The 25,131-nt window shown below is 40.7% G+C and overlaps 1 protein-coding gene and 1 long non-coding RNA gene across 13 annotated transcripts in view; one reads left to right on the forward strand and one right to left on the reverse strand.

Moving 5' to 3' along the window:
• OSBPL8 (oxysterol binding protein like 8) overlaps positions 1-427 on the reverse strand; it is a 143,095-nt gene extending 142,668 nt beyond the window's left edge. For 2 of the 3 annotated variants that reach the window (XM_038558500.1, XM_038558499.1), the window contains exon 1: positions 245-350. The gene's annotated coding sequence lies outside the window, so the exon portion shown is untranslated. Of the gene's footprint in view, positions 1-244 lie in introns of all 3 variants that reach the window. The other variant, XM_038558501.1, reaches the window with a different exon arrangement.
• Positions 428-701: 274 nt separating this feature from the next.
• LOC102155141 overlaps positions 702-25,131 on the forward strand; it is a 75,615-nt gene continuing 51,185 nt past the window's right edge. For 3 of the 10 annotated variants that reach the window (XR_005370370.1, XR_005370367.1, XR_005370369.1), the window contains exons 1-3: positions 704-2,350; positions 3,944-4,092; positions 16,898-17,112. This is a non-coding gene — a long non-coding RNA (uncharacterized LOC102155141). Of the gene's footprint in view, positions 2,351-3,943; positions 4,093-9,721; positions 10,649-15,873; positions 15,934-16,897; positions 17,113-17,895; positions 17,937-19,787; positions 22,491-25,131 lie in introns of those variants that run through there. The other 7 variants (XR_005370372.1, XR_005370371.1, XR_005370373.1 and 4 more) reach the window with 6 other exon arrangements.

Raw genomic sequence — 25,131 nt, forward strand, 5'->3', positions numbered from 1 at the left:
GAGGAGAGGGGAGGAGAGGGGAGCGGAGGGGAGCGGAGGGGAGAGGAGGCCAGCGCCCTCCCGCCGCGTCCCGCCTGCCGCGGCGCCCAGGGCCCGGCTCTCCGCCCGGCCCCGAGCCCCGCGGCCCCGCAAGGGCGGCTGCGCGACAGCCCGGCGTCCCCGAGAGCCCCGGGAGCCCCGGGAGCCCCGGGAGCCCCGGGAGCCCCCGTCCGCCGGGCGCGGGGCGGACGACACACACACTCACCGGAGCGGAGCCCCCGGGGAGGCGCGGAGGCGGGGTGCCGGGGCCCTGCCCGCGCCCGGCGGACCCCAACTCCCTCCGGCGGCTGTGGCGGGCGGCGGCTGGGGCGCGGCGCTGCCGGCTCTGCCGCGAGGGGCCGGGAAGCCCGAGCCCGCGCTGCCCCCGTCCGCCGATCCCGCCGACCCCGGCTGCGGCCACAGCCGCGGACACAACTACCGCTGCAGGCGCTCGCACGACCGCTCCCGCCGCCGCCCGGCCCCGAGCGCGTCGCGCCCTAATGCTGTCATCCGCCGCGTCGCCGCCGCTCCGGGCGCCTGGGGCCGCCGCGAGCCTTCCCGTCCGAGCGCCCGCCCCCCGCAGGCCACGCCCCCGCAGGCCACGCCCCCGCTCGCGGGCTCCAGCCCAGCCCCACCTTCCCGTCACGTGCCCGCGCGCGGAGGAGGCGGCGGCGGCGGCGGCGCCCCCCTGCGGGCCGGGCCGGGCCGGGCGGCGGCGGCGCGGGAGCAGCTGTCTGCGCCGCGGGATTGCCTGCGACCTGCGTGGGGAGGCCTCCTGGACCCGCCTCACAGGGCCCCGCCTAATCCGAGGAGACTGCACCGCGCGGCGCCTGGGCAGGGCTCGGGATCCCACGACCGCGCCGTGAGGCCGGAAGGCCCGGAGGCCCGGAGGCCCCAGAGGCCTAGAGACCCAGGGGCTTAGAGACCCGCAGGCATGGAGGCCCAGAGACCCGGAGGCACAGAGGCCAGGAGACCCAGAGGCTTAGAGACCCCGAGGCCGGGAGACCCAGAGACCCAGAGACCTACAGACCCGGAGGCACAGAGGCCCGGAGACCCCGAGGCTTAGAGACCTGCAGGCATGGAGGCCCATAGACCCGGAGGCCAGGAGACCCAGAGGCCTAGAGACCGGGAGACCCAGAGGCCCAGAGACCCGGAGGCCGGGAGACCCCGAGGCTTAGAGACCCGCAGGCATGGAGGCCCATAGACCCGGAGGCCAGGAGACCCAGAGGCCTAGAGACCGGGAGACCCAGAGGCCCAGAGACCCGGAGGCCGGGAGACCCCGAGGCTTAGAGACCCGCAGGCATGGAGGCCCAAAGACCTGGAGGCCAGGAGACCCAGAGGCCTAGAGACCTGGAGGCACAGAGACCCGGCCTGGAGGCCCGGAGACCCAGGGGCTGGAAGGCACGGAGGCCAGGAAACCCAGAGGCCTAGAGACCCAGAGGCCTACAGACCCGGAGGCACAGAGACAGAGACCCAGAGGCCTAGAGACCCAGAGGCCAGGAGACCCAGAGGCCTACAGACCCAGAGGCACAGAGGCCTGGAGACTTGGACGCACAGAGACCCGGAGACCCAGAGGCAGGCCTAGAGACCCAAAGGCCGGGAGACCTAGAGGCCTAGAGGCCTAGAGACCCAAAGGCCGGGAGACCCAGAGGCCTAGAGACCCGGAGGCCAGGAGACCCAGAGGCTTAGAGACCCTCAAGCATGGAGGCCCAGAGACCCGGAGACGGGGCGGGGACCCGGAGGCCGAATGCCCAGAGACTCAGAGGCCTAGAGACTCGGAGGCACGGAGGCACGCGCATGTCACCCGCGTGTCAAAAAGGCATCATGGTGTCTGGCTTAAAAAGCAGTAACTAATTGTTCCGATTTCTAGTAGCACGTTAATTGTGGCGTTTAATTTACTGTTTTCCTCATTAGAGGTTTTTAGTTTTGAGGAAGCGATGCTGCGTTTCAGTCACGCTGGGATGAAAATAGCCTAGCAAACTTATTTTTGTTCCTAGTCGCCTTCAGCATCCTTCGTGCCAGTTCTACAGTCATTAAGTTTTACAACGTGTTAGGTTGGTGGCAGTTTAAACAGATACACAGGATTTTGGCAATCTGTTCCATTTTTAAAATAAAGATTAGTGCTTTTTCCTTTTTCCTTTTTTTTTCTTTTTTTCCCTAAGTACCTTAACTTTTGGACATACCTTCTGCCTTCCTTTTTAACCAGAACTCTTCCCCCCCACACACCCCCACCCCCCGCGGTGATGAGAAGAAAAGTATGTGCTGGTCACCAGAGGAAAAGCAAAGATCATAAACCCTGCCAACAAAGCACATGAGAAAGCTTTCCCGGTTTGTAAGTCATTTTTCCTTCCAGACCAGGACTTAGGGTTTTTTGTTTTTGTTTTTGTTTTTTTTTTTTTTAATTTTTATTTATTTATGATAGTCACAGAGAGAGAGAGAGAGGCAGAGACACAGGCAGAGGGAGAAGCAGACTCCATGCACCGGGAGCCTGACGTGGGATTCGATCCCGGGTCTCCAGGATCGCGCCCTGGGCCAAAGGCAGGCGCTAAACCACTGCGCCACCCAGGGATCCCAGGACTTAGGGTTTTTGCTTAAGCAAATCTTATGCACTCATTATGTTTACTTAACATGACATCAAAAAAAAAAAAAAGAAAAAAAAAGCTATTCTGATCAGCTGGATACTTTGAAATGAATAAGCAGTAGAGTTTGGCCTATACGATCAGTATTATTAATGTATTTCATGGACACACTCAGACATCATGGACTTTGAGACTCACTCATTATTTCATGTTACTCTAAACAGAAAAACACTGCCAATTAAGCTATGCCACCCCACTGATTTTTTTTTAGGATACATCTTGAAATCAGAGATGTTACAATGTGAAAAACAAGGAGTCTTGGAATCTGAGCGATATGATAATGAGCAGGTGTTCCAGGGAGGAAAAGATTCAACAGATTCTGTTCTGAAGTATGAGATACTGTACCAGTAGTTCAGATAAATACGAGACATCTGTTATTCTGTGAGTGACACTATTTGAGCAAAGCCAGTAACTTTGGAGTTTTTCAACAGATTGAAACGTGTCTCCTACTTTCTAGAACAGTATTTTTTATGCTGACTTAAAAATCAATTTCATTTTTTAATGAAATAGGCTAGAATGGAATAGAAGATAAAGGTCAGAGGTCATATCTAGTGTGGACAAGAAATTGCTTTGTGAAATTTTGGTTTCCTTTGCGGGGAAGGGTAAGAGTGTGTCCTACGTTTTCATTTAAACTGTTCCTTAGGGATCCCTGGGTGGCGCAGCGGTTTGGCGCCTGCCTTTGGCCCAGGGCGCGATCCTGGAGACCCAGGATCGAATCCCACATCGGGCTCCCGGTGCATGGAGCCTGCTTCTCCCTCTGCCTGTGTCTCTGCCTCTCTCTCTCTCTCTCTCTCTCTCTCTCTCTCTCTGTGACTATCATAAATAAATAAAAGTTAAAAAAATTTAAAAAAAAAAAAATAAAATAAACTGTTCCTTATTGTGAGTTGCAATCAAATATTCAATCAAATAGATTTGAAAAAGAATGTTCTAAAAGCACAAATAACATACTAAATCTATGCTCTGCGCTCTGTTTCTCTGGTGCTTTTCCTTTCCTTTGGGAACTAAAACTAAAGATTAGAAAAAGAAGGCAAATTCCTTGACAATCCTTTCCTGCCTCAGCCCAAATTTCTTAATTTGGCTGTTGAGAAAATAAATGGTCTTTCATTGTCCTTGTTCTGGAAGCAAGGTAGTCGAGGTTATAGATTTTGCTAAGTATCTATAATTGTTTGACTAGATAAATTATTCTCTTCATTACAAGTTCTGAGAAAAGTAGAGAGTTGAACTATATACTGTTGAACCAATGTTATTCAACTGTTTTGTTTTGTTTTTTTCTTTTTTTTCCCCAGGGGATGATACATTTGAAACAAATAGCCATTGTGTACTCAGGGTTATGCAAATTCTTGTCAGACTAGCTGTAACTTCTATGAACCACCCTCAAAAAAGAAAAAAAAATCAGAATGCAAGTTCATGAAAGTGAAGATATGGGGCAACAAATGTGAGTATATCTTTTGTAATCATCTGTATTTTAACTTTTGCTAATAATAGCTGCTTGCCATGAATGGTGATTTTGACATACCTCACATACCTACTATGATTGCAACTAAAAAAAAAAAATGTGTCAATACAATAAAATTCAGAAATACATACTTTTCAGATCTTTTCAAATCTAATATTCTATGATTCCAGGAAATGATCATTCAATCTAGCATTTGTGATATAATCCCAACATAAACAGAAACTGTAATATGTGATCCTGTACTGTAATTGAGAAATATCCTGTAACTCCCATCTGCTATGTTGAGATACCCTACAAGTTTGCTATTCTTAAATGATTTTAAGAATAACATTTTTGGGGGCACCTGGATGGTTCAGTGGTTGGGAGTCTGTCTGCCTTTGGCTCAGGTTGTGATCCCTGTGGGGAGCCTGCTTCTCCCTCTGCCTGTGTCTCTGCCTTTCTCTGTGTGTCCCTGATGAATAAATAAATAAAATCTTTTTTAAAAAAAGAATAACATTTTTCAACAAAACTTTTTATTATAATTATCCAATTTTAACTCCAATGAGAATCTCTCATGCCTAGTGTTTAACTAATTATACATTTCTGAGAATAAGACGTTCTTTTTCCAAATGAGTTAAAGCACTCACAGACATGATGATTTTCCCCACAGAATATGTATCAGCACTGACCTAGAATGAGAGATAGGTTTGATGTTGATTTTTATTTTACCTTTAGCCTAGCTGGTTAGACATTTATGTTGTCAAAGATTGCTGATGAGGATTTTAGGCTAACATCCTTATTTTCTCAGAGAGATTTAAGAGCAACCTCAAACATGAATAAGGTATTCAACAGATCTTTGAAGACTGTGGTAGATTGTATTATTACTCTCAGCCATATAACTTGATCTAGTCAATGGTTTATAAGCCACATGTTAACGACTTTAAATTTGAGGGCAGCCCAGGTGGCTCAGCAGTTTAGAGCACTGCCTTCAGTCCAGGGCCTAATCCTGGAGACCTAGGATCAAGTCCCATGTCAGGCTCCTTGCATGGAGCCTGCTTCTCCTTCTGCCTGTGTCTCTGCCTCTCTCTCTGTGTGTCTCTCATGAATAAATAAATAAAATTAAAAAAAAAAAATAAAAGTTTAAAAAAATAAAATAAAATAAATTTGAGTGTAACATCAAATTTGGTGTCAATCTCTTAGTCGTGTGCTGCCGGCCGTGAGAAAGACATGTTCCAAATAGGGTATCGGAATGAGAAAATACATGGAGCAGACCTGAAACTGAACTTCACCCTGGAGCAATACAGCAGCAGTTAACCTGCAGCTACTAACATGATATGAGAGTAAACTGTAAATATTTATTGTTGTAAATCATAGAGATTTTGAAATTATTATTTAGTATAATCTCACTAATCAGCTGAAATGAATGTAAACCAACAGATTAGTGGTTCAAACGCTAAATGCATTGTAGAACAATGATATTCTTCTATTTAATAAAATAAAATTATAGACATCTATAAAATAATCACCTAGATATTTGGTAAGCACTCGACTAAAAATTTCTATTAAAAAGTAGTCTGTTGGGATCCCTGGGTGGCGCAGCGGTTTGGCGCCTGTCTTTGCCCCAGGGCGTGATCCTGGAGACCCGGGATCGAATCCCACATCGGGCTCCCGGTGCATGGAGCCTGCTTCTCCCTCTGCCTTGTGTGTCTCTGCCTCTCTCTCTCTCACTGTGTGCCTATCATAAATAAATTTAAAAAAATTAAAAAAAAAAAGTAGTCTGTTTATAAAATATATAGATTTAGGAAGCCTGGGTGGCTCAGCGATTGGGCATCTGCCTTCAGCTCAGAACGTGATCCTGGAGACCTGGGATCGAGTCCCACATCAGGCTCCCTGCATGGAGCCTGCTTCTTCCTCCGCCTGTGTCTCTGCCTCTCTCTATGTGTCTCTCATGAATAAATAAATAAATAAATAAATCTTTAAAAATATAGAGAGAGATTTGCTTGCAGAGTATTTACATATAAATACAGGGCTCCATCCCATGACCCTGAGATCATGACTTTAGCCAAAACCAAGAGCTGGATGCTTTAACTGACTGAGCCACCCAGCCACCCTGAGCACCTCACATTTAAAAAAAAAAAACAACAACAACCACAGAAGAAAATGACACACCATTAGTGAGAATCAGTGATAGCAGAAACATGTTCAAAAGGACTTCAGATACTGAAATTACCAGGCATAGACTATAAAATAACTATATAAAATGTGAATAAAAGTCAACCTTGAAAATATATACAGAGAACAAGTATGTACAAAGAGTAACTAAAGATAAAGTGGACACATTTAATAGTCTATTTGACATAGCAGAAGTACAGTTTAGTGAACTGGGAGACAGAGATGAAGAAATTGCCCAAATGCAATAGAAAAAAAGAAAATTAAATGAAAAATATGAAAAAGACTTTAAGTGACATGGAAGACATGTGAGAAAGTCTAAAATAAAAGCAGTACTCCAAAAGACAAGAAAAGAGAAAATGTGGCAGAAGCAGGCTTAGACAAGGTAATGATTGAAAACTTTCCAGAACTGATCAAAGACTCCAACTCACAGACTTAGGAAGTCCCCCAAATCCCAAGTAAGTTAAAGAATAATAAATCTACACTTATATACATCATAGTAAAACTATAAAACACCAAAAAATAAATAAATAAAAGAAAACCTTAAAAGTAGAAGAAAAAAATAGATTAACCTCAAAGTGTCTAGTAACTGACTTTTTTCAGTAACAACAGAATCAGAAGACAGTGGATAACGTCTTCAGTGGGCTAACAGAACATGGCTATAGGCCCAGAACTCAATGCCCATTGAAGAGATCTTTTGAAATGAAGCCAAAATGAAGGTATTTTCAGGCAAGGCAAAGCAGAGTTTGCTGCTAATAATGATTCTTTATCAGATTTTCTTTCTTCAGAAAAAAATGAAATGACTCAAATAAAAGGTCTTAAGAGTTAAGACTAAAGGAAGAGCTTTGAAAGTGCTAAATATTTGCATGAATCTAAAAACCACTGACTATGCCAAACAGAATTGTTAAAATTATTTAATATTTTTAAAAGAAAAAAATATTTTTAAAAGAAAAAATAGCAATCACTCATATTCCTGACATCAGAATAAGTCCAGTCTCACTTTTACCAACTATTAAACAGACCTTATCAGATCCAAGTATTTTATGCATTTGTATTATTATCTCCATCTAGTATATGCCCTTAAAAGCAAAAATACTAAACATTTTCATTTATTTTTTTCCTCTTGTCCACATAGGAAAATTGTATTAATGTTTTATTGGTATTCTCTTTTTAAATGACTGTACTGAAATAGCATCTTAAATGTTTTTCTTCGTGACATTTTCTATTTCAAATTTGCATAATGTACCAATGAAGGTGATTTATTAATAATCAGACCAAGACATTAGCGTATATTTAGGAGCTCATGATGTGGATTAATAAAAGACAGAATTCTGTACTATTTTTCACACAACTGTGAAGCATTAATGAGCCCCACCATAGAAGTCTAAAAATGAAAGTTCATCATAACAAATTATATAATTATGTATTCACAGGTTGAGGACAATTAAGTTCTATTGAAAAGCTCTAACTACTCTTTCCGCTCACGTTGCCTATTCAAAATTATGTGCATGCTATGACTTTTAACACCGTCTCTGGAAATTGTTAGAAATCTATGCTCAGGCTGTGAGATTGACTCCTAAGCATAATTCAGCTCAGAGGGCATCCTGAACTCCAAATACATTTTTAAAGGAAGAGGAAGAACTCATTTCTTTGTGCTACTTGCCTAGACTACACGTTCCCAGTTGTAAATATGTTTTTCATTTCAATTTCAAGAGAGTGTATAAAAATCTGTTTATCACAATTATGGAAACATGAAAAGCATAGAACACATAATACCTTAAATTTCCAAATTTGTGATAATAACAATGCGAAAAAATTATACCTTACTTTTTTTATGAAAGCTTTACTTTCTTTTCCTCAACCACTTGGGATTATTCAAAACATACTTACTTCTATAATACTTTCTTGAGAAAACCAAATTTATTATTTCACTGAAGACTGTCCAAATGACTTGCGTTACTTTCTATTTTTTTACATTTATGAAATTATATATTGCTAGGATAGATTATTCCAGTTAGTTTTGTCTAATCTGTATTTATACATCTGTGAACTGACAGTTCAAAAGTAATTCAATTCATATAAACCAGACTGTACATTAATTCTTTCAATTTTAATAAGTTACCAGTTTTTACTGGGTCCAAGGCCTATCCTGTTTACAAAAAAAAATAAGTGTCAGTTACTCCACCTCTTTTTTGAAATGAATGGGAAGCTAGCAAGAGCCCTCACCCTATAAACTAACAGTGTTTCAAAACTGCCATTTGTGCTCTTCTCTGCTGGGAATGAAGGTGCCATACATACAACATCATCAGATAGCAGCTATCTACCCACCCCACCCAGCAAGGACAAGTGCTACCTTGATGCCTTTTGTCAAATCTCCTAGGTATTTATGATCTTTCTCACTCCTCCAGAACACTGGAGCCCAGAGGTGACAAGGTGAAGAAGGAAGGCACCTACCCTATATTCCAGTAGTATCTGTCCAAAGCATTCTTGTCAGGTTCATTTCCTCTGTGCTAGGTCCTGTTGATACTCTCCCCTAGTTGTTTTCAGTCAGTTCCTATGGGAGCCTAACTTGTGCTGATCTATATGCACAGGCAGTTGAGACCAGACTCTCAATCCCATTCCCCCCTGGTTTCCTTTAACCTTGATCTCTGTAATACCTTCCTGAAATGTACAGCAGTTGGGATACATATATTTTTTATTTTTAAATATTAACTCCTTTCCACAAATGGCCAAACACTTTGCCTGTTGTGGTGCCATATTGTGTTATTACTTCTAACTTTTTTTTGCTGTCAGCCAATAGTCTTGGACCTAACATTGTTTGCCTCCCTACCCCTCTGAAATTATTATAAAGGCAGTACATCATATGAATACAATGATCTAAACTAAGAACCAGGGAAATTCTAGAAGAAAATGACCCTTAAAAAAAAAATTCTCATGAATAAGGGACACAGAGAGGCAGAAACCTAGGAAGAGGGAGAAGCAGGCTCCCCACAGGGAGCCTGATGCAGGACTCAATCCCAGGACAACCGGGATCACGCCCTGAGCCAAAGGTGAGACACTTAACCACTGAGCCACTCAGGTGCCCCTAGAAGAAAATGACTTTTATGTAATAAATAAAGGCAAGAAAAAAAAAGGGGAGAGCACTATTATGTAATAAAATAGGCTCATCAGACATATCAACCAAATGGAATATATTGACCTCTTTTAGATTCCGTTTTCAAACCACTTTTATAAACAGACATTAATGAGACAATCATGGAAATACTAATACTGATTGGATATTACATGATATCAGGAAATTTTTAATCATCTTAGGCATGATAATGATATGTGATTGGGTTCTGTTTTTTTTTAATGTCTCACTTCTAAGAGATAGATACATACTGTATAATTGGGCCCTACTTTAAGGGGGAAAAAAAACAACCTTCAAATGATGTCACTTTCTTTTCTCTACCTGTAGGTCAAATCCATGGGAATGTATTCTACAACTACTGCTTGTTATTTTCTACCCTTAAGATAGTAATCATTTCCTCTTTATCATGTCTCTATTTTTTTAAGATTTTATTTATTTACTTGAGGGAGAGAGAAGCAGACTCTCTGCTGAGCAGGGAACCCGACGTGGGCCTCAATCCCAGGACCTGAGCTGAATGCTTAACCAACTGAGTTATCCACCCAAGTGCCCCATGTCTATGGTTATTTTTGGCAAAAGTATTCAAATCAAAAGCAACTCATGCTATCTGGTATTTGCTCCAGACCTCTATTAAATTACTGTGAAAGACCAAATATCATAAGACCTGTGTAAATAAATCTAATTAAGCACATTAACATGTTCAAATTTATATAAAGCATTCTGCAAATACAGATTACTCTAGCTAGAGATGCTAAGAAGCAGATGTACTGATCTCCTTGGCATTCACATGATTCAGCTACAAATAGAATTTGAACAGATTCCAAAAGCACAATTGTCAAATTCATAAAAAGTAGCAAAAAAAAAAAAAAAAAAGTCAAGTGAAAGCTTAGGCTTGCCTTGAGAGCACTGACTTTTCTGGGGGAAAAAAGTTAAAAGTATTCTGTTAATGTTTTATTTCTTATGTGCTAATATTTAACAAGAACTAAGTACTTTCATTTTATGCAGAGATGTTCCCATTAGGTTAACAATGATAATCCAGAAACTGTTATGAGTAAGTATTACTATTAAGCCCAACAGAAATCTCAAAATCAATTTAATCAAGGGGCACCTGAGTGGTTCAGTTAGGTGAGCAGCCGACTCTTAATTTAGCCCAGGTCACATACTCAGGGTGCTGGGATCAAGCCCCACGTTGGGCTCTGCACTCTGAAGGGAATCTGCTTGAGGATTTTCTCTTCTTTCCTTCTGCCCCTCTCATGCACGTGCTTTTTCTCTCTTTATAATAAATAAATCTTTAAAAACAAATTTATTTATTTATTTATTTATTTTATTTATGATAGTCACACAGAGAGAGAGAGAGAGAGAGAGAGAGAGGCAGAGACACAGGCAGAGGGAGAAGCAGGCTCCATGCACCGGGAGCCCGACGTGGGATTCAATCCCGGGTCTCCAGGATCGCGCCCTGGGCCAAAGGCAGGCGCCAAACCGCTGCGCCACCCAGGGATCCCTAAAAACAAATTTAATCAATATTACAAAGTTCATCAGTAAAAATTTAGGTCACTGAAGTAGTACAGTGTAGTGGGATTGAGCTCCAATTCTAGCATCAAGATACATAATGTTAACCCTGTCATTTACTAGCTGTGAGACCTCACCAAGGCTCTTTCCTCATCTGTAAAGTGGAGTTTAAAAAAATATTTTTTTTATTTTTCAGTGTTGTGATAAGAATTAAAGAACTCAAAGAAAACAAGAGAAAACCTCAAGAAACAAACTATTATGATTACTATCTTTGGGGAATATTACATCATATGCAATATTACTAACTATATTTTCATTTTACTTGATTGTAAAAGAATTACACACAGAGTATATACTCTACCAATCTTCCATTGATAGAAAGACTTTGTGGCAACTGGCCTAATTCTGAGAATTGTAGAAGATACATAGGTGGACATAACCTCAGGCCCTGGAAATAGATTTATTTAAGAATCTCTACAATCCCCAATTCATTTTTTAAAAAAATATTTATTTATTTATTCATGAGAGAGTCAGAGGCTGAGGCAGACACAGGCAGAGGATAAAGCAGGCTCCATGCAGGGATCCTGAAGTGGAACTCAATCTCAGATCCCAGAATCACGACCTGACCCAAAGGCAGATGCTCAACCACTGAGCCACTCAAGCGTCCCTACAGTCCCCAATTCAAATATCAGGTTTCACATGTGATGTGAGAATGAAAGCCATTTCTTTAACAACCAGGGGGTAAATTCGATTTGAGTTGTACTTGCCGTTCAAGTAAGACTTAAAACAGACATTAGAGTGTTGCAATACATGAAGTCAACACTCTAAGCGAGTCCTCTCTTGCCAAACTTCTTTATGATAAATCATAATAAAATTTATCTCTAAGCACAATGTGGTAATGCATACATTTTTTTATTCTTCTGCCCTTACAATGTCATTTAGTAATCCAACACACCTTCATTATGATATTCAGTAAATGTAAAAATTGACTTTGGAATCTTTGAGAGCTATTAGTTGCGAAGATATAGTGGATTCGAGTTAAACATTTTGGGCTAGAATAATTTTTTTTTTAAAGATTTTATTTATTGGGGCAACCCGGGTGGCTCAGTGGTTGAGCATCTGCTTTAGCTCAGCGTGTGATCTTGGAGTTCTGGGATCGAGTCCCACGTCGGGCTCCCTGCATGGAGCCTGCTTCTCCCTCTGCCTGTGTCTCTGCCTCTCTCTGTGTGTCTCTCATGAATAAATAAATAAAATCTTTTTTTTAAGATAAATACAATCTTATTTTAAGATAAATAAAATTTTTTAAGATAAAATCTTTTTTTTTCAAGATTTTATTTATTTATTCATGAGAGACACAGAAAAAGAGAAAGGTAGAGACACAGGCAGAGGAAGAAGCAGGCTCCATGCAGGGAGCCCGACGTGGGACTCGATCCAGGGACCCCAGGGTCACGACCTGAGCCAAAAGCAGATGCTCAACCACTGAGCCACCCAAGGGCCCCTGGGCTAGAATAATTATAGGTAATGTAGTATATTTTTTGTATAGCATCTTTCATGTTATTGGATTAATGCTCAATTACTGATGCTTAGACTGATAATTAATGATATGGCAGTCTCATTCCTATTTTATAAACTTATAACCAGGAAGTAATTTGTATGACATTATTTTGATGCCATGCATATGCCCATTTCCTTTTCAAACATAAACCATGAGGGTTTTGGGGGGTTTTTTTTAATTAATTAATTTATTTATTCATGAGAGACCAAGATAGAGGGAGGCAGAGATGCAGGCCAAGGGAGAAGCAGGCCCCATGCAGATAGCTTGACATGGGACTCAGTCCTGGGTCTCCAGGATCACACCCTGGGCTGAAGGCAGACACTAAACTGCTGAGCCACCCAGGGATCCCCAAACCTCATGTTTTAACACTTGTTGAAAACCCTTGCACGAGTCTATAATTTCAATAAGAATTGCAAAATAATTTTAATACCATCATTTATTCTATATTCTGACTGTTTTGTTTTGTTTTGTTTTTTCAGTAAAATAGAGCTTTCCTTTGTCCCTAGAACTATTTGGTTACCTTAAAATATGTTTCATACAGGAAAGGAAAAATAAATAATTCCTTACTTTTAGTTAGTAATTTTCAGAGTTAAAGATAATTTGGAGACCAATGAGGAAATCTGAATTTGGGTTTTAGATAAGATGAAAATTCATTGACCTGGAAAGGTAGAGATTGTTAATTTTTAAAAAAGTAAATATATTGTAAAACAACACTAAGTATGAAATCATTTTGGTTAAAAATACATATATATATTTATATGTATCTGTAGGATAAATAAAGGCATGGAAAGATATACAATGAGCTGTTAACAGTGCTAATAGATGGGAAATATGGTTGTTTTTATTTTTCTAGTTTACTTATATATAGTTTCCAACTTTCTACCATGCATCTACTGCTTTCATAGTAACAAAAGTTTATTTTTTTAATTTTTATTCATTTATTTTTAAATGACTTTTTTTTTTAAGATTCTATTTATTTATTTAACAGAGAGAGAGAGCATGAGCAGGAAGGAGAGGCAGAGTTAGAGGGAGAAGCAGGCTCCCCACCGAGAAGGGAGCCTGACAATGGGGCCTTTGCCCAGGATCCTGGGATCATGACCTTTGCCAAAGGCAGATGTGTAACAACTGAGGCACTCAGTCATCCCCCAGAAGTTTTTTTTTTTTTTTTTTTTTTTAAAGAAAATTACTATCTCCTACTGAGCCTACATATAGCTTCTGAGTCAGCATCAACATGAGACTGTAAACATTCTAGCATGAAGGATTGCCAGGACACCAACCAATGTGGTCACTTCTTTAAAGCCTCTCTGCTTGCAGATTGCCTTGGCCTTTGCATCATAGGCCTACCTCAGCACTGGATCCATGGAGCCTTTGCACTGTAGCAGTCTTCAGGAATTGGCAACATAGATATGTGCCTCTGTTGGCCTTGGGCAGAAACACTTCTTTTTTAGGTCATCACATTAGTTTTCCAACTACCTTTCTGACTCTTCCTCATTCTCTTCTGCAAGTTTATCTTTCTCTACTATTTATTTATTACTCCAAAATTTCATACTCAGCCCTCTTTTCTTTTCATTCTTCTTCCTAGAAAAGAGAGGAGACCTTGGATCTTGTGTTCTCATTCTTTTTAATTTAGTATGTATCTCCAGCCTAATCCTCTCTCCTAAGCAACATAAGCACTAATTATTGTACTCCCTACTTAGACATTTATATGTTTATGAATTTATATATTTACATGTTTAGGTGCTCCCTACCTGGCGCTTATAATATGAATCTGCTACTTTCAGAACTTTAGGGAAGAGTAACTTCCATTTTTATTTCTGTCACCTTCCATAAGCAGAAAGACTTATTTCATTTAATTGGTGATTGAAAAAGAAAATAAGACCCAGCCTCTTTCTTGCCATATTTTTCAAATCTACCTACCCACAACATATTATGCTCTGTTTTGTTTCTTATTCTGTGTAATAAACTAAACACACATGCATCAGAGCCTACACTTGCCTTCTTTAGGCCTGAGTCCTGAACCTCATTCTTTCTACTGTTGACTTCACTGAGTGTGGAGAGCAGTGATTCTGCCCAAATTTATCTGTTCTGCAGGCCCAAAATTTCCTTTTATTATGCCATATCTCATTTGGACTTGGAAAGAAGTATTGAAAAGCCTGGTTAGTGGCCGTACATTGAAGTTATATTGCCCAAGCAGCTATATCAATAAGAACGCAGCTTTTCAATCTTTCCCTATCTGGCTCCCTAGCAATTGGTTCTGAATTCAGAAGAGAGTTAAGGCATATAAGCAGCCGTCACTGCCTAAGCCCCATTATTGATAGAACAACTTTATCCAAAAATGGTTGTTTAATGAGATCCTAGGTCCGATAAAAGGAATGGAAAATGAAATTTTGGCAGTCTAACAAGAGAATAAAAGATCCCAGAATAAAATGATAGCAATTATCAGAGAATCAGCAAAATGGGAATTTGTTCATTTATACCTGAATGCCTACTGTGTGTTAGGCATTGCTCCAAGGAGAGGTTTAAAGAGTTAGAATACTTTATTTTTTTTTTTTTTTTTTTAATTTTTTTTATTTATTTATGATTGTCACACAGAGAGAAAGAGAGAGAGGCAGAGACATAGGCAGAGGGAGAAGCAGGCTCCATGCACCGGAAGCCCGATGTGGGATTCGATCCCAGGTCTCCAGGATCGCGCCCTGGGCCAAAGGCAGGCGCCAAACCGCTGCGCCACCCAGGGATCCCGAGTTAGAATACTTTAAACGAAAGTTACCTGATAATCTATGGGGGGCCTGGGTGGCTTAGTTGGTTAAGCGTCCAACTTTTGGTTTTAGCTCAGGTTATGATCTCATGTTGTTACGCTTCAGAGCTCTGCAGGCACCTTCTACTTCTACTTAAAGATTCTCTTCTTCAAGTGCCCCTCCCCTGATTTGTGGCCTCTCTCTCTTAAATAAATCTTTTATTTTTTTTTAAGTTACCTGTACTCTAATTTAACTGAGTTTTGAATCTTTATTATAATCAACAATGAAGGAATGATTTTTAAATTTTTTTATTTATTTACTTATGATAGTCACGGAGAGAGAGAGAGGCAGAGACACAGGCAGAGGGAGAAGCAGGCTCCATGCACTGGGAGCCTGATATGGGATTCGATCCTGGGTCTCCAGGATCGTGCCCTGGGCCAAAGGCAGGCGCCAAACCGCTGCGCCACCCAGGGATCCCGAAGGAATGATTTATATTCAAAGCTGATATGATTGATTCAATATAACACTTGAATGCTTCTTGTTTATCAAACAGTTCCCATACCATATCCAATTGAATCATCAAAATAACTCCATGAAGTAGAACAAAATAGTCTGTTATGCTGCAGTTGAAAAAAAAAAAAAGTCAATTATTTGAACAGTGATTTCTTTTTTTTTTTTTAAAGATTTTATTTATTTATGCATGAGAGACAGATAGAAAGAGAGGCAGAGACACAGGCAGAGGGAGACGCAAGCTCCATGCTGGGAACCGACATGGGACTCGATCACAGGTCTCCAGGATCACACCCTGGGCCGAAGGCGGCACTAAACTGCTGAACCACCCGGGCTGCCCGAGATTTATTTCTTATTCCAAAATGTTGGCTCTGGCTGCAGTGAACTGTCTTCCATGTGATGACATGATAATCTAGGCTCTTTCAACTGTTATGCCCAAGATTGGGAATCCGAGAAACCACCAAGGAGCTGGCACCGATGCAAGTACATGAGGGTTTATTTACAAACTCAAGCTTGGGTCCAAGTATACTCTATACAGCAGAGCAGGGACTTGGACCCCGAAGTGGGTTACAGCTGGGTTTTTTTTTGGGCTGGTCTAGGGGATTTTCAGAAGGGGTGGAGGAATTTTTTTTTTTTTTCCATTCCAATATGGGGGAAAGGGTAGGGGAGTTTCTTAAGATCTGATGTGGGATTCTCTGCCGAGGGCATTCTGAGCTTTATTGTCTTTCCGATATGGGATTCTCTGCCTAGGACAATCTGCAGTTTTTCCTATAAAGTTCAGTTCTTATTCCAGGGACCTAAGATGGCTATACTTGTGCTAATGCTAAACTTGAGGTGGAATGGCCTGAATTTTTCTCAGCCTCCACACAACCTTGTGGTTACACCATCTTCATATGAGTCTTTGTTCCATGATTGCCCCAGTAGGAGAAGAACTGGGGAATTTCATATTGGTCCTTCATGGCCTCATCCAGAAACTGACACATGTATAGGAATTTAGTTCTATACAACTGAGAATGCTCATAGTCTCTTCTGCAATTTTAATGTGTTTTCCTATACATCATGCTGTTTCTGAAGTAGTTAGTTGCCCCCTGCTGGGCATATAATTATAAAATTCTTAAAGGTAGGTATGTCTCAGATTGCATGTAATGACAAACTTCTGAGATGCATTAAACTTTTTCTTTTTCTTTTTTTTTAAAGATTTTATTTATTCATGAGAGACACACAGAGAGAGGCAGAGACATAGGCAGAGGGAGAAGCAGACCCTCTGCAGAAAGCCTGATGCAGGACTCCAGCCCAAGACCCGGGATCACGCCCTGAAGGGAATGCTCAACCACTGAGCCACCCAGGCATCCTGAATTAAACTTTTTCATCAAATGAATTCACAGTGGATTTCCAGTGTTCAGTTGAGATATGTAAGTTAACCCAGAGCTCTTAAATACAATCTTCTTTCTATAATATACATTTCATATTTTATATCTTTTCAAGTCCTTTTTAAAACCATGTAGAGATAAATTATCAAGTTAAGAGGGAAAAATAGCACTTGTTCAAGTGTTTTAAAAACTATTTTTACCTGTCTCTGCTTCCTTACTCTGGCTAATATTGGACAAGGCACTTTAACTTCTTGATATCTATTTCCTCATCTGAATATGAATATGACATGCACTATAAACTACATATTTAAAGTATAATTTGATAAGTTTGAATCATATATTCAACTATGTACTACTGCTAGTGTGGTTCAAGATAGCTCAAGATAGTGAATACATTTATCATTCCCAAAAGTTTATTATTTTTATTTTCTTTAAGATTTTATTTATTTGAGAGATACAGAGCAAGCACAAGTGGGCAGAGGGGCAAAGGGAGAGGGAGAGAGAATCCCAAGCAGACTCTTTACTGAGCAGGGAGCCTGACCCAGGGCTGGATCCCACAACTCTGAGGTCATGACCTTAGCTGAAATCAAGAGCCAGAGGCTTCACCAACTGAGCCACCCAAGCACCCCATTCCCAAAAGTTTTTTCGTGCCACTTTGTATTTCTTCTTTCTGTCTCCTGCTCCTCCCAGCCCTCCTTATCCTCCAGTAACCACTATTGTGCTGTCATTATAGATTAGTTTGTATCTTCCAGAGAAAAACAGAAATTTTAAGCTCACTAGTTTATTTATTTATTTTTTAAATTTATTTTTATTTATTTATGATAGTCATACAGAGAGAGAGAGAGGCAGAGACACAGGCAGAGGGAGAAGCAGGCTCCATGCACTGGGAGCCCGACGTGGGATTCGATCCCGGGTCTCCAGGATCGCGCCCTGGGCCAAAAGCAGGCGCCAAACCGCTGCGCCACCCAGGGATCCCTAAGCTCACTAGTTTAAAGACTGAAATGAGGTATGGGAAAGCTTAAATTCTTTTTAAATATAAAAACTTTTTTTGACGGGCAGCCCCAGTGGCCCAGCAGTTTAGTGCCACCTTCTGCTCCAGGTGTGATCCTGGAGTCCCAGGATCAATCAAGTCCCACGTCAGGCTCCCTGCATGAAACCTGCTTCTCCCTCTGCCTGTGTGTCTGTCTCTGTCTCTCTGTCTCTTGTGAATAAATAAATAAAATCTTCTTAAAAAAAATAATAAAAACTTTTTTTGAGATTCCCTATCCTGAAGCCTGAGGCAACCGTGTAATCCAATTGTTAAAAGCTTTAACTTTTTTTTAAGTTTTTAAAAATATTTTACACTGACCATGTAGCCAGTGTAATCTTAAGATAACCATTTTAGAAATTTTATGTGAGAATTATAATAATTCACTGTGCTAGCCATGGTATCCATATAACTCTAATTCATATCCTTTTCTTAAGCACCCCTTTGGTTTTCCTTCTTCATAACTCTTTCCCCAAGTGTCACAGTTTTTCTTTCTTTGTAATTCCCTCCCTACCAAACATATGACCTGACAGTCTCATTTCACCTTTATGATTCAACAAATAACTTGCCCAAAGTAAAGTGAGTGATAGTCACTCTACCAAAGTAGAATGAGTGGTGGTGACAGATACCATGGAAATAGAGGTAACTGAAGAAACTAGTGTTTTGGTGTGATAAATGTTCTTTAATAGTTTTCTCCTTTATATTCAGACTTTTGTTGCTCTTTCTGAGCTGTTGAGCTCTGCCAGGTGCTTACTTGATAAAATCCTCTCTCCACAACAGAAATTAATTGAGCTCCTCTTATCGGCTTAGCCCAATCTAGTGTCCAGGGCAAGTTCTGCCTTTCCAGAGGAGAAATACTGTATCTGGGAATCCTTTTGTGTGCTTTATTCTATGAAGTTTTAACATTACATTTGGCGTTGCATCATTAGTCTTGAGAAATTATATGGATTGGCAGATAGACCCTAAGGGAACTCCCAGTGATCTCTATCTACATATTAATGCTCCTACCTCCAAATATAGATTGTTAACCTAAAAAATAAAAGTCGTTTATTTTACCAGCAAACATGGATTTATTCAGGAAGAACAGAGAATTGCAATTCAGGATAAGCAAGTTACAGCAACATTATTGGCAAGTCTACCAAAGGGAAGGATTTATTTTATGGAAAAGGAAGAAGTTTGCAGGGGTTGTTTTGCACAAAACATTGGGAAAAAGTAGGAGTCTAGGATAATGAAAGTTTCTCATTGGCTGAGTTGCAGGGGGAGCTAATTCCTTGTAGCAGATGCAGTGTACATCTTTCCTTCTTGGGGCCTGTAACTGATGATTCTTTCCTGTTGAGGATTCTTTTTTTAGGGGTCTGTAATTGACAATTCTTCCTATAATTGACATTGAGGGTATGGCTTCCCATTCCAGCTCCCCCTTCTATTATACCAGGTTCACTTTAGTGAGGTTTCCCCTTATTAATTTTTACAAGGTGAAGCCTATAAATTGCTTCTAACCAATAGAATATGGCAAAGGTAGTAAGATATTACTCCCATAACTATATTACATTATATCATAGGTGTGGTAGGATACATCACTCTCCTCATTAATGCTACATTATGTAAGAATCCATCTTGTTAGCAGAATTGTTCTTTCCCACTTCCCCGCTGGCTTTGATGAAGCAAGCTGTTATGTTGTGACTACCTACAGAAAGGACCATGTGGCAAGAAACCCAGGTGGCCTCTAAAAGCTGAAGACACTGGCTGACAGCCAGCAAAAGACCTCTGAAGCTCTTATTCCTACAGCTGCAAGGAAATGAATTCTGTCAAAAATCTGAGGGAGTCTGGAAGAAGATTCTTCTTCACTTGAGCCTCCAGATGGGAACACAGCCCAGCCAATACATTCAGTGTAGCCTGGAGGGACCCCAAAGTGGAAATCCCAAATAAGCTGTGCCTGGGCTCTTAACCCACAGAAACAGATATAATAAAGGGTGTTATTTTAGGCCACTAAATTTATGGGATTGTTACACATAAATAGAAAAATATACAGATTTTGGTACCTAGAAGTGGGGTGCTATTGTAACAAATACCTAAAAGTGTGTCTGTGGTTAGAAGCTGGAAGAATGTTGAACAGTGTGATAAAGCCTAAATTGCCATGACCAGATTATCAGTAGAAATGTGGAACTGAGGACATTACCAGAAGGAAGTGAGGAACATGTTATTGGAAACTAGAGGAAAGGGAATCATAGTGGCAGACAGCTTAGCCTTAGTGGCAGACAAATTTGTCTCCTGCCGTTATGTTGAAAGCAGAACTTGTAAGTGATGAACTTACTATATAGTTAAGATTCCCAAGCAAAGTGTTGAAGGTTACAACTGGCTTATTCTTCCTACTTATAGTAAAATTCAAGAAAAGAGACAATTTAAGGGAAGAACTGTTAAACAAAAAGGAATCGGGACTTGATGATTTTGAAAATCTTCATCCTCCCTAGATAGTAAAAATACTAATACTAGGAGATGGGTCCTGAACACTGAAAAAAGCTTGCCCTAGAAAAAGTGCCCAGAGAGTAGTAACTCCACAACCATTTTTTTAAAACCTTAAATAGATCGAAGGTCAAGGTGCTTAATCACACAAAGGGCTATTTCAGGAGATTGAGGGTGTGCCTCAGATCTTCTCAATCAAACCATTGGGCCTCTAAGAAGTTTAAAGGTGCTATTCCTCAGCCCTAGGCTCTCAGCAGGAGCCAAAGATAGAGATGAGATTATTTTGAAACAAACTGTAGATTGTGCGTCTTTGTCTAAATGAGGAGTAACCCTCATTGAAATACTTGAAGACCCACCAAGTTCTTGAGGAATTTATTTCTGCAGAAACAGTGCCAGCTTGGAATGAGAAAGAGTGTAAAACAAAAGGAAGCTGTCAGACATCCCTCCCCCATTTTATTGGCAGGAAATAGGCAGATAAACCTGCTCATCTGTGAACACATGCTACCTTCCATAAAAAAGGAAGGATGACTCAGAGGGCTGAACCAAGAACCCAGGGGGCAGAGCCAAGGGCCTTGCAGGATGATCCCCAAGCTGAAGAACCTAATTAAGGAACATTCACCCAGTTGTATTTCAGAATGCTATGGACTGAGCAACTTACCTTTCATTTTACCTTTTTTTAACCTTAATTTCCCCCATTTGAGCTTGAATGTCTCTAACTGTCATACTGAATCTGTACCACCATCTGAACGTTGGGTATAGTAGAGGCAGACAACTTGTTCCTTTAGTTTTTCAGGTCCATAGGTGAAGAGTAATTGTACCCAGGAACTATTATTTTCTGAGTCCACTCAAAACTGGCAGCCTTCCAAGCTACCCCAAGTGTTGTATATGATGGTTCTCTGTGTCTTTTTCTTGGGTAGTAGGATACTTCTCCCCTCATTCTCCCTTCCAGTTTCCCACTAGTACCTTCTAGGCTGAACCTAACTAGAAGCCAGTTGGCAAACAGATACTGGGAAATATGGTTCAACCTGGTCACGTCCTGTGATTCAGAGTGTAGAGCAGGGAAGAGTCTGGGAAGGATGGCTCTCAGAAAAAATAGGTTAATGACTACCACAGAGTCTGCACTTAAAATGCTGTTTGTACCTAGAAATCTGCTACAACTCAGCCCTAATTTGATCTGTTCTCTTATGAAAGATTAAACCCTCCTCCCCATTTCTATCCTGTTTTTGTCAGTATCCTTTTACATCTTAGGTCAGCATTTGCTTTTTTCCTTTATTGACTGTCTGATTGATAAGACCATTGCCTACCATCAAGACAAGTAATTGGACCATTTTTCCTTTTCATTATTGAATTCCCCCAATAGCAATAATAAATTGCTCCACTTTATAATGTCAAAACTTCCTTTCCACATTAACTATATTTTCCATTTTCCTTGTCCTTCATCTCTTTCACTATGCTGTAGCCATGTACAACTAGTTTGGGGAACTACAAACCATTTAATCTGGCATACAGATGCTCTTTCATCAAATTGATGCAGTTTCCAAGGGCTACTCCAATTTATATCAGGGAAACTCTTGCATATAAGAGACCAGATTTGGGGCTGGTTATGAAAATCTCATCCCTAAAGCCCTCTAAACATTATCTAATCTCTTCTTGGATCTCACCCCCACCATCAAGATCATAAAACTGAAACTCCTCTTCATTTTCTCTATCTATCCCGTATTTCACCATTTTCTACTCCTCTAAATCAAAATAAGCACCCCAGTTTCTTGAAGTCCACATTCTCTACTTGCATTCTAGTGAATGATACAGATTATGAGCTGACCACGTTGTGGAAGCCGAGAAAAATTAAGGCCATCCCACCTAAAGTTTAGCATTAGCACAAGTACAGCCATCTTAGGTCCCTGTGAATAAGAGCTGAACTTTAAGGGAAAAACTGCAGAATGTCCTCAATGTCCTCGGCAGGTAATCCCATATCAGAAAGACAACAGAGCCCACGCCCGTGGTAGAAAGTCCCATCTTAGAATTCTTCCATCCCTTCTGGAAATCCCCTAGACCAGCCTATAAAAAACCCAGCTGTAACCCACTTCGGGGTCCAAGTCCCTGCTCCGCTGTGTCGGGTATACTTGGACCCAAGCTCGAGCTTGCTAATAAACCCTCGTGTGCTTACATCAGTGTCAGCTCCTTGGTGGTTTCTCGGATTTGCAATCTTGGGCACAACAGCGTGATCACCTGATGACCTAACTATAGTGAAGTTAATTGTATTTTTCTTAACTAGAAAGGGTATACTTCAGAAGAACAGATCTAGGACCTCCACACCCAAATCCACACACATGACCTGAGCCACACCCTGACACTGCAACTAGTCAGGGTGATCTGTCACCGGTAAGCCCAATCCCAGTCTGTCTTCAAGAGGCTACCTTGAGGAGGGGGCGTGAGAACTCTGACCAAATAAAGCTAAAGTTTGGATCAGACATCAATAAAGCAGGGGATGCAGATAATCCTAACTTCACCTGACTTTCTGCTGCTTTGATCCAAGACAGATTTGAACAATTTCTGAACCAAAAATACATAGCCTCTTACACAAGGGAGCTACCCATTCCCTATCTTTTTCCTAAAAGTCCTAAAAAGACTGCCAAGGGTAGCAGTTCTTAAATATTTGGTCTCAGGATCCCTTTATGCTTTAAAAATTTATGGAGAATTCAAAAGAGCTTTTGTTTATATGGATTATATTTCTTGATGTTTACCGTGTTAGAAAATTTAAACCACGATTTTTAAAAATTTATTGATTCCTTTAAAAATTACAATAATAAACTCATTATATTTCAACATAAATAAACATATATTCCATAAAAATTAACTATTTTCCCAAATAATTTAGTGAAAAGAGTAGTATTGGTTTTACATTTTTTTGCACATCCCTTTATTTTTTTTAAATAATGATTTATTTTATTTATTTTTAAAGGTTTTATTTATTTATTCATGACAGACACACAGAGAGAGAGAGAGAGAGAGAGAGGCACAGGCACCGGCAGAGGGAGAAGCAGGCTCCATGCAGGGAGCCTGACATGGGACTCAATCCGGGGTCTCCAGGATCACACCCTGGGCTGAAGGCAGTGCTAAATCACTGAGCCACCTGGGCTGTCCCCTGCAAATCCCTTTAATGGCTGGCTTTATAGAGGACAGTTCAATTCTTTTTAAATTAAAATTTTTTAAAATTAATTTTAGATTTTATTTATATATTTTTTAGAGAGAGAGAGAGCATGGGGTCATAGGGGAGAGGAGAGCAGGAACAAGCAGACTTGGTGCTGAATGCGTAGCCCAACACTGGGCTCGATCCCACAACCCTGAGATGATGACCTACGCCAAAATCAAGAGTTGGATGCTTAACTCACTGAACTACCCAGGTGTATCCCCTTTTTCATTTTAATTGAAATATTATTGGGACACCTGGGTGACAGTGATCATCTGCCTTCGGCTCAGGGTGTGATCCCAGGATCTGGGATCAAGTCTCACATCAGGCTTCTTGCAGGGAGCCTGCTTCTCCCTCTGCCTATGTCTCTGCCTCTCTCTCCCTGTGTCTTTCATGAATAAATAAATAAAATCTTTTCAAAAATATTATTGACATGCAATATTAGTTTTATGTGTACAACATAGTGATTTGACAATTATATACATTACAAAATGCTCAGCACAATAACTATAGTTACTATCTCTCACCATACAAAGTATTACAATATTATTGACTATATTCTCTATGCTATACTTTTCATTTCTGTGACTTATTTATAACTGGAAGTTTGTGCCTTTTAATTTGCTTCTACTATTTCACCTATCCCCTCAACTCCTTCCCTTCTGGCACCACCAGTTGTTCGTTGCATTTTATGGGTCTGTTTTACTTTTTAGATTTTGTGTATAAGTAAAATCATATACCTGTCTTTCTCTGACTTCTTATACTTAGCATAAACCCCTCCATATCTACCCATGTTGTTGTGAAGGCAAGATTTCATTCTTTTTTATGGCTGAGTAGTAGACCATTGTGTACGTATATCACATCTTTATCCATTCATCTATTTATGGATGCTTAGGTTGCTTCCATATCTTGACTGTTGTAAATAGTGCTATAATAAGCATAGAGCTGCACATATATTTTTGAATTAGTGTTTTTATTTCTTAATGTAAATATCCAGAAGTGGAAATACTGGTTTGTATGGTATTTCTTTTTTTTTTTTTTTAAGATTTATTTATTTATTTATTTATTTGAGAGAATGGGAGAGAGAATGCACATCCAGGCACACATGAGTGGGGAGGGAGCAGTGGGAGAGGGAGAGAAGCAGACTCCCCTCTGAGGGAACCTGATAGGGAGTTGATCCCATGACACTGAGATCATGACCTGAGCCAAAATCAAGAGTTGGACACTTAACTGACTGTGCTACCCGGTACCCCTGGTATTTCTATTTTTAATATTTTGAGGTAACTATACTGTTATCCATAGTGGCTGCACCAATTTGCATTCCAGTCACAAATAGTATATAAGGGTTCGTTTTCTCCACATCTTTGCCAACGCTTGTCTCTTT

This window comes from Canis lupus, chromosome 15 (genome assembly GCF_011100685.1).
Source record: "Canis lupus familiaris isolate Mischka breed German Shepherd chromosome 15, alternate assembly UU_Cfam_GSD_1.0, whole genome shotgun sequence".
Lineage (NCBI taxonomy): Eukaryota > Metazoa > Chordata > Mammalia > Carnivora > Canidae > Canis > Canis lupus.